General features: G+C 48.4%; 1 long non-coding RNA gene across 2 annotated transcripts; it reads right to left on the reverse strand.

Annotated features, from left to right (window-relative positions):
* Positions 1–2,041: 2,041 nt before the first annotated feature.
* LOC123479089 (uncharacterized) lies at positions 2,042–8,111 on the reverse strand. 2 transcript variants are annotated; one of them, XR_008426401.1, is made up of 5 exons: positions 7,956–8,111; positions 5,393–5,535; positions 4,704–4,885; positions 2,952–4,301; positions 2,042–2,435 (listed from the first exon to the last, which is right to left on the reverse strand). It is a non-coding gene; the product is annotated as an uncharacterized lncRNA (long non-coding RNA). The 2 variants fall into 2 exon arrangements; XR_006654580.2 differs by having other exon boundaries at positions 2,042–4,301.
* Between the last annotated feature and the right edge of the window lie 9,799 nt (positions 8,112–17,910).

Raw genomic sequence — 17,910 nt, forward strand, 5'->3', positions numbered from 1 at the left:
AAATCAGCAAAAAGATGACTGTGAGTCTTCTTCTTCGCCTCCTGTAAATTGGCCAACAAGCCTATTTAGAGTCCGCTGACTCTCTAGGGCATGGGACTTTGTTTGACATTCTAATTACTATTGATTAGGGCCGTGCTCTGTAAAGTTAGATGTTCACTTGTAGAAAACTGATAAGGTACAAGTGATTTCCATCCAGTAGAGAAGATAACCCCAAAGGCTGTGGTTTCATTGCCCTCTGAGATATTGGCCAATTGTGTATCTAATTTAGTAATCTTATTCCATCATTGTTTTTCATATGAGCTTCCCATATTGTTCTTCGAATCACCTTTGTTTAAGGATTCTCTCATTGAGCTAAGTAATGTTTTGATTGTGCTCACTACGTATTGCAGGAGAATTATGTTTTTAACATTTTGAGATTTATACCTGAGTATCTGAGTACTTAGAAAGGCGTTCATGTGTTCCACACACAGTCCCAGGGGGCTGCTTGTCACCCCATTGTCCTGCTGCTCCTTCTCCTGCTCTCTCTCTCTTGCTCTCTCCCCACACACACACCTGAAAATCCCTAATTTCTGTTCCTCCTCCAGCCAACAAAACCAGGTCACGTCTATAGCAAACTGCTTAAATGCTATCATCACAAAACACAATATTTACCACCTCAGTCTGCCTCCTGCACTTAGATTTCTTCTTCCAGGCCTCTTTTTACAAAAACAGGTGGTGTTTGCCTTATTTGATCAAAGACCCATCCTGGTGACTTTCTTTTAAAGGGTGGGGAGGGGGCCTAATTCAAGGTCATGTGTGTCTCCACTTCTAGAAAACAACATGGTTTCCAGAAATCAACTTTCCCCACGTGAGCATCCTCATTAAGTCTAAAAAAAAAAAAAGAGTAAAACCCTCTTCTCCCAATAACCTACTACAATATTTTAAAACTAATTATTGTTGTTATAGAAAAAAAGCCTTTTTTCTTATTTTTATTATTCTGTTTCTAGCATCTTATTAAGCTCTATTATTTGCCATAATTAATTATTTTGAGTTAATTTTATTGGGTTTTCTAGTGATAAAATTGTGTCTTTGGCAAATGATGATAATTTTCCCATAGCTAAATTTTGTAATTATGTTTTCTGTCTTATCACATTGGCTGTAATATGCATTCTTTGCCATGATTAAATGTGTTGGGCTTTTGAGCAGCTATTGCGAAAAATGTCTTGGTGATCAAAGAGAGAAGAGACTGAGGAAGCAGCTAAAGAATAAAATCATAGTGGCTTGAGCATGGTGTGATGGGACGAGACCTGGACCAAGATCACGCCTTCAAAGGAGGGAGTTTAGATGCTGACTCAGCAATGAGGATGGAAACCAAACACGAACCCAGGTCTGCACACCTGCAGTCCAGCGGTCCACCTGAGTGACCAGGTATGGCGGACGCCCATTCTACCTCCTGTACCACAGTGATTATTTCAGGGATGGGCACTGGATCCAGATCTATGCCAAAAGGCCCTGGTATTCCCCATCCATGTGACCTAGTTGGTCCAATCAGAAGGGAAGTTCAGAGATTTTGTTGGATGGTTGGCCAAACAGAAGCCCCTCTCTCTCTCCCAGGACTTAGAGGAAGAAGCTAGAGGCTACTGGCACCAAAATGGAGAAGCTGGCTGGAGCACCCCAAAAATCACACTGTAGAACAAACCTATGTTGAAGTTCATGCTACCCTCAGCCTTTCCATCACACAAACCACACATCGCTTTTGCGCTGGGTCTTTCAGTACTTCCTGTTAAAGAGTCCCAACTGATACACCAATAAACTGACAATATTTTTAATAGCTACTCTAACTCTCTTACAGTGTATTCATCTGAAAAGAGGTGTGAGGGAGAAGAGTAATTAGAATCTTCAGTTTGTAAACATTTCCTAAAATGTGAATTCAAGAGAGAAATTTGCAGATATTTTAATTGTCTACTCCATCTCCATATTTTCACACTTGATCTACCTACTCTTTAAATGTATTAACATTTTTATTAACACGTTTCCAGTTTACAATGCAACTTCACGCATCCTGACCCGTTTGGTTCCCACGACAGACAGAGAGGTGGGTGGTGACAGCCGTGTCTCGTTCTGCGCTGCACTCTACAGTTTGCCAGCTCTCTCTCCTACCTCACTGCATGTGGTACGCACGTGCCCACTTCCTGCGAGTTCTGGTTCCAGGAAAACCGATGTAGTTGTAGTCGGCCCCCGTGGCCCACAGAGAACTGTTCCACATTTCTGTGTCTTCATTGGCGTCGCTTAGTCAATACTGTCCTTCCCACCTCGTTCACCAGGTGCACTCTTATTCATACTTTACAACCCATTTCAGACAGGGCAAATTGTGTTGTTCTCTACAAGAAGATGGTGATGTGTTCTCAAGTTGTGTGTTGCCTCTGCCGGTTTGTCAAGGTCAGCCTGCTGGTTGTCTGGAGAGAATGGGCGTTCTGGTCAGGTTTGAAGTCAACTTCACATGTCACCAAAGGAAAGACACCAGTCACTCTGCCAAGCCCCTGGCCATAATAATCCACTTTCAGCTTGGCCAGATTTATTCTTTGTTGTATGGAGGGAGAAGGGTCAATGTTAGTCTTGGCCTTGGGCCATTCATTCTGTTTTTATTTTTGGACCAGTTGGCTACTGGTCCTCAGGCCAACTGATCTTATGTCTTCAAACGGGTCTCAAAGAGGCTTACAAATAAACCTAAGACTCCTCAGGTTGGCTTCAAAGAGACCCTCACCTGGATCCTCAGACAGGTGTCAGCGGGCCCCTTGGAGGTCGTGGAGCAGAGCACAGACCTGCATCAGGAAGCGCCTTCCAGCCAGCATCCGTGGCCACACCACTCTGCACGCGTCCCATCTCCTCTGACCTCAGAAGGAGCCCCTTCCTCCGACCTCAGATGTTCCCTCAAAGACGCCCTCCCCAAAGAGCCAGGGCCAGGCACCCACCTTCCGCTCCCCTGCTGGAGGTCTGTCTCAGGCCAGCGGGACTGTCCAGGAGGGCCTTTGCGGATTCAAAGGCCTTACCAGGGAGGACTGAGTGTGCTGGAGTGACCATGACAACCAGCCGGATTTCCTGACTCAGAGCAGGTAGGACATGCGCCTTCTCCCACCGATTGTTCCTCTGGGGGTTCTGGTAACCAGAGTGGCCCTCTCCATAGGATCAGGGGTCAGAGGGCAGAAAGGAGGGGAGAAAGCTGCCCCAGTGGAGGACAGAAAGAGTCAGTGAGGGGAGGGAGGGGTGATGGGAGCAGAAATGGTGGCCCAGGCCCCTTCTCTGAAACTGTTTACCTGGGAGCTACCTGCGGGCTGTGGCACCATGGCCCAGAATTTACAGGATCCAGTTGCAACTGTCAGTGTGAAGTCTACTTCCTTTGTCCTCAACACAATCAGGCCCATAGCTGGTGGCCAGCTGGTGTTGCCACACTCCGGACTCCAGGATCCAGGACCCCAGGAACCCAAAGTAACCATCCCCCCGTTTGCTGCTCCCCCACCACCCCCTGCCATCTGAACCCACAGCGCAGGCGTGCACACAGCACCTGCGCACGCGGTCCTGGGGAAGTGGCGGGGGCGAGGCCTGCGCGACATAAGCTCCAGCACCCAGCGCCCAGGGCCCAATGCACTCAGGCACCACGCAGCCACCACCCTGCACGGCTGCCTCCTCTGCTCACTTCCCCCAGCTCCCGGCACACCATGCTCCTGTTGTTTAATTTCGCTGAACACCCAGTCCCAACCCCGTGTTAATTGGTTTTACTTCAGCCTTTTGTACCTCCCATTAAATGAGGAAATGCCACCCATAAAAATTTAATTTTAAAAGCTGACTTGTTTGTTTTATATTGAAATTTCCCAGGCAGCTCCAGCAGAGAAAACAGACACATTTTCGTTTCATTAAAGGAACTTGAGTGAAGATTTTTTTTTTAAAGCTGAGGAATTAGATTTAAAAACAGAGCGAGAAGCATTGAAAGACAATGAATGAAAATGAGCTGCTGCGGAGGGCCGCAGAGATAGCCCCTGCCCCGCGGCTACCTGCCTGCACCTCCTGCAGCGGGACATGGGAGCGGAAAGGGGCATCGGCAAACCCCCTAGGCTGGCGCTCAGAGAAGGCTGGGCCATGGACTCTCTCCTCTCTGAAAACTGGCACACTGGGCATCCTAGAAGAAGCAGGCTAAAGGGACTCCACCCCAGGGCCAGCAGCATCCTCTTCCTCAAGGACAACCTGCATGACCTTTAAAATGGGTGATTCTGGATCTACCTCTTACCAGCTGTGCAGTGGAGGGCGAGTGGCCTCAGTTATCTCATCTGTAAAATGGGAATAATAATGTTACTTCATTTAGAGGAGGATTAAGTAGCATATACCTTGAAAACACTTAAAAGAGAGCCTGGTATTCAGTCAATGCTTCGTCAATGTTCGCTTTTATTATCCGATCCTGCTGCTACCCTATGCTCCTAACCCCTCAGCTGAGTGCAGCTGCCTCCCTCCCTCATCTACACATTTCCTCACCAGTCAAAGGTCTTTCTAACGATGTCCCTGAACTAAACGCAGCTAAGAGAGGTTGGGAGAAGATCTGAGGAGAAGCTTGGGAACCCCCATGCTATAGCACAATTCTTGTGGCCCAAATCAATTCATTAAAATTATATTTATTACAACCATTCCAAGAAAAGCCAGATTCCCTAGGCTCCAATCCCAGCTCCACCATTTACCAGCTGTGCGTTCTCAAGCAAGAGTCTTCTGGGCCTCAGCCTCTCCAATAATAAATGGGAACAATAACCGACCAGCCACATGTCGTCGTGCCGATCCAGTCAAGCGGGCTCTGTAGCGTGCCCAGCACGGCTGAATTCGCAGTGAATGGCCGCTGTGCGGCATCGGGTCTGGGGGTCTGAGGCTGTGGGAGTGGACAAGGGGTGGGACAAGTGGTTTTTAATAGACTGACCTCACCTCCTACTTCCTGGTTGTTGCCATAGGGAAATTATTCACGGTGCTCCCTTTCATTCTCCCAAGTGTCCTGCTCTGGATGACTAACTACCTATATGGTCACCCTACTCCAAATCCCCCGCCACAGAGAGGGGCCTCCGTGCTTGCCCCCTGGTCTAGGGAAAGGGTCCAGACCCTTGGACTGTTTTCTAAATGACCACTGAATGCTAACCTTGAGCCCTAAGCTCACACATGGCTCAGGCTAAGGAAGCTCCTTGCCTCACTTAGCGTGATAAAGAGACAGGGGTGGGGGGAGAGGCCTGGGGAAAAGTCGAGGGTACTGAGGTTGGCATCTGGGATTCTTGTCCTCCTCTCTGTGGCTCAGAGCAATATGTGGCTCAGAGCGGGGATTTACGCAACTCCTGATCCTTAACTTCCTCTTCTCTCCCGGAGGAAATTAGTAACAGTCCCGTCTTACCAAAGATTGCAAAGATCACATGGAACCGGTGCCTGGACGTGAATGTGGCTGGAAACTGTCGAGTGTTGCTCACAGTCTGATGAGTATCCTCAGGGCAATGACATCTGCTTCAGCCTCCGGAGCAGAATTTCCAGCTCCTGTTCCTGGAGGTGACCACAGATGGGGACATAGAGTCACAAAGAGGCGCAAAGAGGGAAGGGGTGGTCTGCTCAGCTCCTTGGCTCATGGAGGTCCTATAACTCATAGCCTGTGTCCTGCAGACCCTGGCCCACTTCCCAACACCTGCCCAGGGCCCTCAGGCCCTCCTCAGAGATCCTTCCCCCAGGCAGGAGCACCTGGCGCCCCAGGCTTCACCCCACTTCAGAACGGAAAGTGAGCAAGCTGCCTCGTGGGCTGCTCCTCAGAAAAGCTCGGAGATGACATCTTAGAGGCTGAAAATCAGCACCTTTTCTATTTCAAGCAAATTTCTTTCCCAGTGGTCACAGAATTGTACGCCAGGACTTGATGACCCATCCAAGAGTGGAACCAAGTGGGTGGGGCTCTCAGTCACAGCTCCCTACCTCTTATCTCCCTCTCCCTCCCTCTCTCTCTCTCTTTCTCCCTCCCTCCTCTCTCTCCTCCTCTCTTTCCCTTTTTTTTTCTCTCTCTCTCCACTCTCTTCATCTCTCCTTTCTCTCACCTCTCCTCTTTCTCCCCTCTCTCCATCTATCTCTTTCTCTCCAATCCCTCTCTGGCCAACCAGAGCAGCTCTATTTTATATATCCCTTCCAAGATTTTGCTTGCACAAAAATTTCCATCTTTAAAAAAATTTTTTTCCCAAAAACACTGTTCTGTGGATCCTCTTCTCTTCCTTCCTGCCTTCCTAACTCCCTCGGGTGCAGCAGAGGAAAGGAGACATCTGCATGGGGGGTGGACGAACCTGGGAGGGCCAGAGCAGGGGGTGGGCCCAGTGTGGGAAATCAGAGGCCCAACTGGGTGAAGATGGTTCAGCTGGAAGAGGGAGTCAGGGCCTAAGAGCAAGAAAGGCATCTAAACGAAGGGAAAGGGTGACCAACCCTGCCTGGGCAGTCACCCCGTGACAGGGGGAGGTGCAGAAAGAGGAGGGACTGCCCAGATTATCCATCAATCAAGCCTCAGGCTCTGCCTCCTTCTCTGCCTGCTCAAATCCTTCCTAAAGCCAAAGAAGACCTGGAGCACTTGCCCAAGTCAACTGACATCAGGTATTCACTGAGCACCAGAGGTGTGCTGGGCAGCGTGCTTGGCGCTGGGAAAGAACAAGAACAGGCACAACAGACAGCCCAGCAGGAAGGATGGACATGGAGACACCGTTATAGAATGTGAGTGATCGGAACACATGGGGGGCAGGGGAGGAACAGCAGACTTCTGGGGGGCTAGGGAGGATCAGAGAAGAAGCCGGCTGAGAAATGAAGGAAGATGAGTTTGCCAAGTGGGGCAGGATGGGGGTGGCAATGACTCTGGACCCTGTTTCTCCCCCTGCCCATCCTCACCCACCCAGGTTCATCCCAACCCAAAGGCCAGAGCCAGCAAGAACCTCACAAGAGGCCTTTCCATCCTGGAACCCCAGCGACCAGCCCTAGTCCCAGCAGGGTGCTTCAGGGGGCTCTCACTTCTTTGTCCAGACCACACTTCAGCTGGGGACGCACCTGGATAGGAAGGTCCCCCTTCTGCTTTCCTTTCTGAGGTCCTACATCCATCTTAATTGAGAAATTCTGCCTGGTATTTGAATCCTTCTTGCTTTCTCTATTCCTAAGAGAAATGCCTAGCCCTAGCCACCTTGCTCAGTTGGTTGGAGCCTGGGCCCAAAAGGCCACTGGTTTGATTCCCGGTCAGGGCACGTGTCTAGATTTCGGGTTTTGTCCCTGGTCAGGGTGCATTCGGGAGGCAACCAATCCCTCTCTCTCTTTCCCTCCCCTCTCCCCTTCTCTTTCTAAAATCAATTAATATATCCTCTGGTGAGATTAATTTTTTAAAAAGAAAAATAAAAATTATTTTTAAAAAGAGAAAGAGAGAGAAGTGGCTGAGACCCTTCACCGATACAGCTGAAATGGTGATCACATCTATCCAGGGAGAACGGGGCAGGGCGAGGGGGGCGCCGCAGTGACCAGGTCAGTGAGGTGGGGCTGCACCAAACCCCCCCACCTTAAGCAGAGGCTCTCTCCCCTCTCCCCTCTCATTTTCCCCCCGAAACTATAATCTACCACCCTTCCTTCGAGGGCCCCTCTGCCCTTCTCATGCTCAGGTGAAAGCCCCACTCAAGCGCCCCACCTGCACCGAGGCCTACAGTCCGTCTCACTCCCCAATGGGCCCTGTCGGCATCGAAACCCTGCACGGCTGCACTCCAGGTAGCCCCTTCCGTTGGGTTCGAGATGGCCCAGCCCAGCCTAGCAAAAGGACTACCTGGACTCCGAGTGACCTGATCATCGGCCCCAGGGCTTGAAATCAGGAGCCTCCCTTCCCTCCCCGCCCCCCACACACACCCTCCCACAAAGCACTACCCCCCCCCCCCCCCAAAGCACTTCCTTTTGTTCAGAAAAGTGCCGACCTTGTCCCGGGTGCCCTGCCTCTCTGCGGTCACCAGGAGGGGGTGCCACAGTCCAGCCTGCGGGTCGTGCGATCCAGCGAGGGAGGGACTGGAGGGCCCTGGGAGCCTAGGGGTGCGGGCAGCGGGGGGTGCTGCCGGTAGCAGGCGACACCCTCCTTCGCCCCAACACGGGAAAAGGAGTGGCATCGCGTTCTGCCTAGTCATCGCCTGCGAAGACTCGCGTCACCTCTGATGTCAGGGCTTCAAGGGGCTTCTTTCCAGCTCCGGGCTCCAGGAAGGGGCGTAGCGGGGCCAGAGGTTACACAACTTCCCCAAGATCAGGGTGGAAGAGAGGGCCAGGCCGGGGGGTTCGAACCCAGGTGCGTGGGCGCCTGGCGCGTGGGCCCAGTGCCCGCCGTCCACAGGTGGCCGGGCTCCCGGGCCCGCCCTTCACAAAACCACAGCGAGAGAGCGCACCACCGGCCTTGGCCTAGCTTCCCTTTTTCTCATCTCTAAAGTGGTAAGAGCTCCTTGGCAGCTTTACAATAAAAAAGAGCCTCCTGAAACCACAAATGTTTTTCAATGAATTCGGGTCCCGAATTCCCGGAGTGGGGTGGGCAGACGGAAGATGATGGTCTCCTTTCACCGTGAACGTTAGGGGCAAGGGCGGCCGGCCCTCCGCCCACCTCCAGAGCCCACGCTGGCGGGGACACGAGGGCTCTCCGCGTGGGGGAACCGTCTCCTTTTGAAAACTCCCCGGTTCTTGTGGTCTGAGTACAAGAAATCTCCTTTTGAGGATGGACGTATTCGAACCCACGTGTTGTCCCCTCAGAACAAAGAGCTCTCTCCACATTCTCTTTATGGAAAAGTAGCTTCTTATCCATTGGAGGAATAACATCTCTTGGTAAGTGGAATGTTTTCTCCGCAAGCCAAGCCAAGAACCTGCTGCTCCGAATTTATTAAAAATGGTTTAATAGCCTGTCTCTGTTCCATTTCAGATGCAGCAAGGACAGCAGTGACAAGATAGAATGTCACCCGCTGATGGATGCAGTAGATTGAGTATGGCTTCACCAAGAAAAGAATGTTGGATTTTTTTTTTAATGTTATTTATTTAGATAGATTTCTTTTAATTCAAGGCAGATGTTCTAATAGGACAAGTACAAGATGAAATACAGATTGTCAAAAAAAAAAAACCTTCCTGAATCACACAGTTTATCTTGCTAATTCAAAAATGCTTGAATAACACCCTGGCTGGTGTGGCTCAGTGGATTGAGCACCGGCCTGTAAACCAAGGGGTTGCTGGTTCCCACTTAGGGCACATGCCTGGGTTGTGGGCCAGGTCTCCAGCTGGAGGGGTGCGGGAGGCAACTGATCGATGTTTCTCTCACACATTGATGTTTATCTCCCTCTCTTTCTCCCTCCCTTCCCCTCTCTCTAAAAATAAATAAAAATTTTTTAAATGCTTGAATAACAACTTTTCAGAAAGGATGCATTAAATGCACACATTGATTGTAAGAAAGTCCCAGTCTCGGTAATATTCATTTTTAAAGTATACGTTTTAAAATTTATTTATTTGTTTGTTTGTTTAATTATTTACTTATTTTTAGAGAGAGGGGAAGAGAGGGAGAGAAACATCCATGTGTGGCTGCCTCTCATGCACCCCCTACTGGGGACCTGGCCTGCAACCCAGGCAGGTGCCCTGACTGGGAATCAAACCAGTGACCCTTTGGTTTGCAGGCCAGTGATCAATCCACTGAGCCACCCCAGCCAGGGCACACCAGACATTTTGATTCTGGTCATTCCAGCAGATGAAGAATGGTATCTCATTTTTCTGGTATTTCATTTTTCTCATATATTTAAGACTGATTTATTTACATTGTTTTTTTGTGACCAGTTGTTTACATTTTTTGCCTGCTTTTTTTTCCTATTGAATTATTGGTCTTTTATCCTTATTGATTTGAAATTTGTCGGTCTTTAAAGATGATATATTTCAAATACTTTCTTTTCCTGTTAGTCAATTTTTTTCAACTTTTCATAGGAATTTCTTTTCTACTTAGGAAAAAATTTCAATTTTATGTAGACCAACAGATCATTCTCTTTATGGCTTGGGGTTTTTTGTGTGTGTGTGCTACTTATAAAGGCTTCTCTAACTCGAAAATTCTGACACAAATTCTCCCATTGTTTTCTAGCACATTTATGGTTTCCTTTTTACGTGTAGTTTTTTTATGTGTTGGAATAAATTTTGGCACAGGTGTAAAGTAGGGACCCAATTTAGGGTCCTGCTGGGCACATGGTGGTTCAACAGTGCTCATCAAACACGTGTTAGACCGTGACCCAGGGGTGAGCAGCATGTAGATGTGGGGAATTTGCGGAGGCCTTTTCCTCAAAAATTGTTTCCTATTAACTTGTATTTCAGCATCAATTCTTTTTATAATTTGTGATTTTAGCCATCGATCCATGATGTGTATAAACTTGTTATTGAAATAAAAACAACTGAAAACTATTTCATAGGCAAAGCCACCCCGGAGGAGTGGTAAAAGGATTAAGCACCGGCCTGAGAAACAAAGGGTCACTGGTTCGATTCCCAGTCAGGGCACATGCCTGGGTTATGGGCCAGGTCCCCAATGGGAGACGTACGAGAGGCAACCACACATTGATGTTTCTTTCCCTCTCTTTCTCCCTCCCTTCTCCTATGTCTAAAAATAAGTAAATAAAATATTTTTAAAAAAACGTCTGGTGTGCTGGCAAGGATATGGTAACATGGGCTATTTTCATTATTGCTGGGGGAAGGTAATATTTTTCTAAATATTTAGAAAATATTTAGAGCAACTTAGCAATATTTTTCTAAAGGTGAATGCTCACATGCTCTCTGTTAGGAGTTGTGTCGCCCCCTCACCAATCCCCCAAACTCCTGTGTTGAAGTCCTAGCCCTGAATACCTTGGAATGTGACCTTATTTGGAAATAGGGTCCTTGCAGATGTCATTAGTGAAGATGAGGTCATACTGGAGTCCAGTGGGCCCTAATCCAATATGACTGGCATCCTTATGAAAAGGGGAAACTAGGACACCCACACACAGAGGGAGAACACCACGTGAACATCAAGGCAGAGGAGGGGTGATGTGCCAAGGTACACCAAACATTGCCAGCAAAACCGCGGGAATCCATGGGGGAAGCCTGGAACAGATTCTCCCTCCCAGCTCTTGGAAGGAACCGACCCTGCCCACACCTTGATCCTGGACATCCAGCCTCTGGAGCTGGGAAATAATAAATTTCAGTTGCTTCGTCCCCCAGTTGGTGGTGCTATGTTATGGCAGCTAGCAAACTAATGCACCCTTTGACCCAGCTAGACGAGCTTAGCGTACTGCGCACACATTTGCACAACCGCCCGGCGGCAAGAAGCCCAGGGTCTGTGCTGCAGTACTGTTTGTAATAGTAAAAGATCGGACACAGCCTAAATGTCTCTCCGTCCAAAGCGGCCTAAATAAGCCTTACAGTGGGATAATTTTCAACTGAGTATTTTTCAATAATGAGGCCACGTAACAGGCGTACTGATTGGAATTGTCTCAAAGGTTTACTATGAATTGAGAAAAGCAAGGTGCAGTTGGTTGTATAGAGGGGCTCGTTTGCATAAAAATAAAGAGAAACAAAGCAGAATATATATATTTGTTGTAGCAGCATAGATTCAATCCGGAAAGATACATAAGAAACTGCTAACTTCAGTTTTTCCTGGAGAGTGGAATCATTTTAAGGACCATGGAAAAAAGATTTGGTTCTACTATAAACACACCTGTACTTTTTGAATATTTTACATTGTTTATCACCTGCTCAAAAAAAAAATCTTGTGTAGAACATCAAGATGCCTCTAGTACTTCAAAACCCAATACTAGAAAGAGAAAATATAGCCATTTTAGCTTTTCATCTTTTGGAAATAACAGCTATTCATACTTGAAATGGGTTATTTGAAGAGATGATATCTTCTCTCTTACCTCCTCGTTTAGGAACAAAGTACAAAATTTGTTTTCAAAATAACTAGGTAAATCACAAAAATAAAGCATAAGATGCAAAAATTCTAAATTCGTATGTACTGAAAGCAATTCTATCTATTGTTCTAATTCATAGCATGTAGTTAAATTTCAATCTATAAAGATAATTTCAGCATACATTCAGACCCCAAACCAAGCCTGACGAAATATTTTATTTGTCTATAAATCTTGATTTTTCCTCACAAAAGTATTTAATTCTATTAAAAAGTAGGCTTCGTTTATAAAATAGGAGGGGGTCAAAAGTAGCCTTTAAAAATAGTAAACACACACTTGCCCTGGCTGGTGTGGCTCAGTGGATTGAGTGCTGGCCTGCAAACCAAAGGTTGCCAGTTTGATTCCCAGTCAGGGCACATGCCTGGGTTGCAATATGGGTCAGGTCCCCAGTAGGGGGCGCACGAGAGGCAACCACACATTGATGTTTCCCTTTCTCCTTCTCTTCCCCTCTGTCTAAAATAAATTTTAAAAATCTTTTTAAAAAAATACTAAATCTTATTAAATATAAAATTTTAATACAATCTTTGGAATCAGACTGACCTCAAATAAATGTTCTTACCCCGGCTAGTGTGACTCAGTGGATTGAGTGCTGGCCTGTGAACCAAAACATCACTGGTTTGATTCCCAGTTAGGGCACATATCTGGGTTGTGGGCCAGGTCCCCAGCTGGGGGTGTATGAGAGGCAGCTGTTCGATGTATTTGTCACATACTGATGTTTCTCTCCCTCTCTTTCTCCCTCCCTTCCCGTCTCTAAAATTAAATAAATAAAATCTTTAAATTTCCTCAAGATAATCTTCTTTAGCTTGCAAAAATGATGACATGTTTTTTATTCAAAAAAAGGGCTGTGTCCTGGCTGGTGTGGCTCAGTGGACTGAGTGACAGCCTGCGAACCAAAGGGTCACCGGTTCGATCCCCAGTCGATAACACATGCCTGGGTTGCAGGCCAGGTTCCCAGTAGGGGGCATGCGGGAAGCAACCACACATTGATGTCTCCCTCTTTCTCCTTCCCTTCTCCTCTCTAAAAGTAAATAAATAAAATCTTAAAAAAAAAAAAAAAGGGCTTATAAGGTCACTGATCGCTGTGAAACAGTATGAGTGCCCAAACGTGTTGAGAAACGAGACCTGGGCTCACTGTGTGTGGTTGGTTGTGCAAGCTGTGAACCGCACAACTCCAGGGGCCGCCATTCAGATCATTATCCACATTGTGCAGTGCACCACCTGTCTAGCTGTACATATCAACCCTGTGGCTGCTGAAAATGTTGAGGAACCTCGGAAGGTTTTGGGCAGGGGAGGGAAGGTGTCAGAGCTGAGGTCACATGGATTCTGAAGCCAGAATCTCATGTGTGATGCCTCTCGTCGCTCTAGCTCGGCCTCCCTTTTGGAGGCTCTGGCAACAAAAATATCCTCAGTGCCTTGGTTCTCCTAAGGTTAAGGGAACGGATCCATCTGCCAGGGCCCACGATCGCTTTCTTGGCCCATACAATTCAAGTCCTCTTTAATCCCTGGGCAGCTGAAAAGGAAGGCCAGGAGAAGGGCCCACACCACACCCCTAATCTTTACTCCTCCCCTAATACAGGCAGAAGCGGCTGGCACAAGGGGCGAGATAGAGAAGGTCGAACCTTAATGACACTCAGCACATGGGGCCTCCAGAGCCAGCTCTACCACTGCCTTTCTGTATGACTTTTGGCAAATCTTTAAGGCTCGCTGGGCTCTGCCTTCCTATTTGCAAAATGAAGAGGATTATTGTCATTCTCTGTCTGTTGGAAAAACAGATACAAGAGAAAAACATGTAGTGATTTCACAAGGAACGCATAGACATTGGAGCACTTCGATTAGTATCGTTAAACATCAAGAGTTAATGAACCGAGTAAGGAGGCCCTACTGAGCAGCTATAAAACCTGGAGTAAATCTCCTGACCTTTCTGGGCCTTAGTTTTACCACGTGCCAAACTGTAAAGCTTGAACTAGATCAGCAATCTGCTGACCTTTCATCTCTAAGAGTCTGTTTTATTATTTCCAATCCATCCCCACAGACCTCATATTTTGTAAGATGTTATCCCCTAAGCGATGTTTAGGTGATTGTTATATACTTAATAGTTACTAATTATTGTTACCATTATAAAGGATATTTTTTGTTGTGAGTGATAGGATTCATGGATTTACAATACATAACCAAAAAATCAAAATCCAGGCATAGCTTCAGGCAAGGCTTGATTCAGTAGCTATTTCCAAGGCCCTATGTCCTTCAGTCTCTTGACTCTGCCTCCTATGCTGTGTCTCAAGGTGGCTTCCAGAAGCCCATGGCACTGCTTGCTTTTCTCATTTGTGATTGGCAAGAAACAGAGAGCCTGCCCAGTTAGCTCAAAAAAAAAAAAAAAAAAGCCCACAGTTGAGACTCAGGTTGGCCCGATTGGGATCATGTGCCTTATTCCAACCAATTACTACAGCCCAGAAGACATTTGCTTAAGCCAGTTAGGCCCCACTCTTAGAATGGGGTCATTTCTGACCAGATCACAAGGCTGGGAAATCCCCAGGACTGTTAGGAAGGGGAATCGGTCAGACAGTGCTGTAGAAGCAGCCAGCACGTTTCCTACAGCAGGCTTACGAGCCAGCAAGGGTTCCTGCAGCCTGTCTGAACTTCGTAACAGCACGTGAGCTGCACATTCGTGACCTCCAGGATCTTGTGATCTGGTCACAGTGACAACCCCCTCTGTGGGTGGCGACTCTGCCCACAAGAGCTGACATCAGCCCAGCAGGCAGCAGGCTCCTGACTCTGGTTAGGCCTGGCCTAGTTCATCCACATCCAGTTTTTAGCTCTCCACTCCCATATGACCGTTCACGGGTGGCTCAGCTGGAGACTACAGGTAAGTCTCAAGCTCCGGAGTTCTTAGGCCTATGAGCGCCCTTTTCATACACTAGGAGACATCCATGAGCTGGACTTGGAAAATGGGATGCAACAGAGAGGTCCATAGCAAAACACACCTGGAACTGCTCAGGCCCACTCTTGCATTGATTCACGAAGCATCGTGCCAGGTCCTGTCCCGGAGATGCATCTTCAAGGAGCCAGGCAGGTAGGGAGACGGTGGTGCCCCAGACCAAGACGGTTCAGTTTGACAACACAGTGAAGGGGCAGAAAAGGAGGCCCTGGGACAGGGGCCAGAGGGCAAGAACATCCACCCTGGCATGCTAAGCTGCAGGACCACCTCAGACCCGCCCCAGTCTCTTGGCTCTAGGGAAAGCCAGGGCCCTCTCTGACAGCTTCCCACACCACCAAAGTTGTGTCCCCTAGTACAGGTTAGGAAGTGTCCAACCTCCAGACTGGAATCCAGGCCTCTGCACACTCTCAGGGCTTTGCCATATCCCTGACTCCTACCGCAGTGGCTCCAGCATGGGGGAGGAGCCAGGCAGCCTCATTCCTACACCCATCTCTTCCTGGATCTTCCAAACCAGGTGGGATTCACTGGCTAGGGAGTGCACAGTGAGGCCAAGGGAAGACTTCCCTACACCCACCCTCTCCAACAACTGAGAGCCTACTGTTCTCTCCAGTTGGGTCGTCTTTATCAGGTCCGAAAGTCAGCCACGAATACTTCTGAGCACCCGTACACATCTGATCCCCACATCTCCAGCAAATGGGGCCAGGAACGCCTGGGATGGAGAAGGCATGGCTGGTCCCATTCTCAGCTCTGCCTACATTAACTTGCCACATGACCGGGGGCAAATCCCTTTCCCTGTTTCAGTCTCCCTGGCTGTAAAACACAGGTTTCAGGCTGATCAATCTCTTCGGGGCTTCCCCAGCCTAATGGTGAAGAATATGAGCATTCAAGTTCAGAAAAGACAGAGCAGGGAACTGAGGAGAGGAGGGGAGCAAGAGGGCCAGCTGCGAAGGGCTCCAAAGACAAAAAGTCCCCAAGTTTAGACTTTGGACACTGTCTCCAAAAAGCGATGCTCAGCTATGTCCATATACCAGTGGAAATGAACAAAGACATCTGGCTTTATTACTCAAACATACTACCTGCAAGGCCCATGGAATTATATTTTTAAATAAGCTTTTTACTTTCGGGATTAATTGTAGATTTACAAAGAGCCTGCAAAGGTAGTACAGAGAGTTCCCATAGATTTCTCACGTGGTTTCAGTTTCCCCTAATGCTGTCTCACACCATGGTGCTGCGTTGCCAAAACCAAACATAAAAACACCTTTAGTACAGCTCCCTTAACCGAAGTGCAGACCTTATTCGAATTGAACCAGCTTTCCCGTCAATGCTCTTTCTGGTCCAGGATGCGACCCAGGAAACCACGCGCCCCCCATCTACCTGTCTCCTGGTTTGCTCCGGCCTGTGACTGTTTCTGTCCTTCCTCGCTTCTCACACCCCTTCCGGTTCTGACAGTCCTGGTCAAGTATTTTGTAGAATATCCTTCAGCTGGGGTTTGTCTGGTGTTTTTCTCTGGGGCTATGAGTTTGGGGGAAGAATACCACCGAAGTGAAGTGCCCCCTCTTGGAATCCACTTGACTTACCCACCACTGGCGATGTGAACCTGGATCCCTTGGTCAAGGTGGTGTCGGTCAGTTTCCCCACTGTGAAGTTACTACCAGGCAGAGAGGAGGAGATAATGGAGCTGACGGGAGGAGAATCTACATACACTATTGGGAAAACCTGTCTCTTCTAGTGTGGTCATTAGTCAGTCGTTTATTTCTACCACATATGGATTTGATGCTTTGGATTATAATCTAACACTATTATTTACTGTATCACTCTAACTGTTGCGGCTTTGGCCATTGGGGGCTTGTGGCTGCTGGGTCCCTGTGGCACACCCCACCTTTTTGTGTTTTGAGCACTTCCTAACTCTGGCACCAGCAGACCTTCCGGGCCCACCTTTTCCCTGCCCCGCCCTAGAGTCAGCCATTTCCCCAAGGAAGTAATATATTTTTCAAACAAACACTCCAGGTACCTTGGTAATAGTCCAAATACATTGCACTGCATTTGAATACGTGATGGAAAGTGTTAATGTGTTCAATTACAGTTTAAAACATACTTCAATTTTTGTATCTCTATTGCGACAAGTCTTTTTTAAATGTACCAGAAGTCTTACTCAGGCTTTGTTGAATTTAACCTCTGCAGCCACTCTGCTAAGGGTCGGGGGCAGCCTGCCTACCCTTCCTACAGAGGTGGCCTAGGTCCTGCGTCCACTGGAGTCTCAGCTGCCCAGCGGAGCCACCAAAGGGCAAGGGATTTAATATCCTGGGACGTTTCCCTTTCTGGCAACCCCTCCCCGCCCCCCTCCTTTCACCCAGGGGGTGGCCAGCCTTGGAGCTCTGCAGACCTCGTCCAGGCCGTCCAGGTACAGGCAGATGTCAGGAGAGCACGAAGGTTCCAGGAAGGAAGTTGGCAAGCCCAGCTACTGCATCATGCATGCAAGAGGTAGAGGGGTGTGTGGCTGGGCACCAGGAGGTCCAGAGGCCTCCTGGGTATTGGGGACAAGGTTTGCAAAATCCAGCTGTAAGTGGAGCAGGGGTTCCCCGGAACAGCCCTGGTTTCTACAGAAGAGAGTGGACTTCTCAGGAAACAGTAGCCTTCAGGAGCCGGAAGAGAGCTAGACTTCGCTCTCTCTGGGAGGGCGCAGAGCTGTGTGACTCATCACTCAGTCCTGCCAGCTCCCACTGGCCCCCGTGCTGGGCAGCATGGAGCCTGGGAGCATGGGTGGAGTCCCAGCCCAGTCCTGGCCCCAGAGGAGGTCCCAATCATGCAATCACAATCCAGCACTTAGGGACACAGCGGGGAGCAAAGAGGAGGAAGCAACGCAGCTTCTAAGAAGTCCGGCAGGCCTCACAGAGGAGGTGACATCATTAACAAGATGAATGGAATTGGCCAGGCAGCAGTGGAGAGGGGGCAGGGGAGGACACTCCTGGGCTGGGGAAGAAGCCGAGGCAAAGGCGTGGAAGT

The sequence above is a fragment of the Desmodus rotundus genome, chromosome 3 (assembly GCF_022682495.2).
Source record: "Desmodus rotundus isolate HL8 chromosome 3, HLdesRot8A.1, whole genome shotgun sequence".
Taxonomy (NCBI): domain Eukaryota; kingdom Metazoa; phylum Chordata; class Mammalia; order Chiroptera; family Phyllostomidae; genus Desmodus; species Desmodus rotundus.